Source organism: Schistocerca americana, unplaced genomic scaffold (genome assembly GCF_021461395.2).
Source record: "Schistocerca americana isolate TAMUIC-IGC-003095 unplaced genomic scaffold, iqSchAmer2.1 HiC_scaffold_98, whole genome shotgun sequence".
NCBI lineage: Eukaryota > Metazoa > Arthropoda > Insecta > Orthoptera > Acrididae > Schistocerca > Schistocerca americana.
The window spans coordinates 43,181-45,000 of record NW_025726763.1 but is presented as its reverse complement, the minus strand read 5'-3'; the positions used below and the strand labels follow the sequence as shown (position 1 = coordinate 45,000).

Here is a 1,820-nt window from a genome sequence, read left to right as displayed (position 1 = left end):
CGTCCCTTCCATCTCTGGTCGGGACTCTGTTTGCATGTATTAGCTCTAGAATTACCACAGTTATCCAAGTAACGTGGGTACGATCTAAGGAACCATAACTGATTTAATGAGCCATTCGCGGTTTCACCTTAATGCGGCTTGTACTGAGACATGCATGGCTTAATCTTTGAGACAAGCATATGACTACTGGCAGGATCAACCAGGGAGCTGCGTCAACTAGAGCTGAGCAGCCGGCCGCCCGGGAGTGTGTCCCGGGGGCCCGCGCGAACACGCAAGCGTCCGCTCAATTATTCTGCAAACAGGAGGAGGCTGAGCTCCCCTGCACAATACACCTCGAAACCCTCTCAGGTCCCGGCGGCGCGCAGCGCCGTCCTAAGTACTTGGTCGGGTTCGAGAGAGGCGCAATCGCCCGGAGTTTGGCGAGTAGACGCTTTAGGTGCGACCACCCGTGCTCCCAACTGAGCTTGCCGCTGCCGACAGAGGCCCGGGAGCGTGCTGTCGTGGCATTGCCGGCGGGAGACAACACGCGCCACCTACGGTGGCCGGCAGCTCCAACGCCAGCGCCACAGAAGGACAAAAGCCCCACTTGGGTGCCGAAGCGAACGCGCCAACACGTCCGCACAGCTGCGATACAAACCACCTGCGAGAACCGCAGAGGCGACCGAGCAGCAGACGGCGTCGCGGCGCCGAGCGCCGGGCGGCGGCGCATCCTCAGCGCACACAGTCCTCAATCGGACCAGCACACTGCAGATGTCCACCGCGCTTCGCACCGGGCCCGCGAGGACCTACTTTGGCCGCACGGCGCCGCGTGCAGGGTGCGCCGGCGCGCAGCTGCGCCGCCTGCCGCCTCCGTCGGCCGGCGCGCCTGCCACTGGCCGCCCCCACCAGCCGGCTGTAGCGCGTGCGCCCACGCACCGCGCGGCCAGCACGCCGGGAGGCCCCCCCTCACCGGCCGGGGACGGTCCCACCCAGCCACCGCCGCGTATCGCTTCACACCCACATGCCATTCACGTTCGTGGGCATGGTGGGTATCGCTGAAACAACCGGTTGGTAGCTCAACCGATCGTCGCCATCACTGATTCACCTCTAGCGAGAACAACCGCACCACAACGGTTTACCAGTTGTTCATTTGCGTAACGTCACCAGCAAACGTAGACGTCCATCGCCATTTGCAAATTCAACGATTGTTGCATGCCTGTGTCAGGTGTCACGACACACTATGTCTGCCCACATACACGCAACAACATGTGCACGCTTCGCGAACACGTGGAAGGTGGCCCCCGTACGTATGCGATGTCCATTGCGCGAACGACTGTCAACCGGCCTCTGTCGCATGTCGCAGATGTGGAACGCAGTGCACCATGCTATCACGGTGAGTGAGAAGAGACGACTACGTCTGACAACACGCGCCACTACATCAACAGACGGCTCATTGCTGATCGCCATCCACGGCATACCATACTGCAATCCAGCTCTTATAGGGAGACGACACGTAGCTGAGTGCACAATATTTGGGACGTATGGTTCGCCGTTGTTGGCGCAGTCGTGGTACGGTCACACATGTACCACGATGTATCATTCAGTACATGAGGACCAATGTGCAGTACAGTGTGTGATTTGGACGTACAACATCAGCGGACAGTTGACACAAGCCGTACCACAACGTAGGCTGTGCTTCGCCATGCGAATGCCAATGAACAACTGCGAAGGGCATTGAGCATGTACGGTCCTGCTGCCATCCGCATTACAGTGTATAGCTGCAAGGTGTTTAACATGAAGCGATACTCTGGGGGACCGGGCAGTGCGGGTAGCAAACTATA

General features: G+C 59.5%; 1 non-coding gene across 1 annotated transcript in view; it reads right to left on the bottom strand.

Annotated features, from left to right (window-relative positions):
- Positions 1-206, bottom strand: part of LOC124593347 — a 1,910-nt gene extending 1,704 nt beyond the window's left edge. Inside the window, exon 1 of the ribosomal RNA XR_006977993.1 lies at positions 1-206. This exon is cut by the window's left edge and continues 1,704 nt beyond it. This is a non-coding gene — a ribosomal RNA (small subunit ribosomal RNA).
- Between the last annotated feature and the right edge of the window lie 1,614 nt (positions 207-1,820).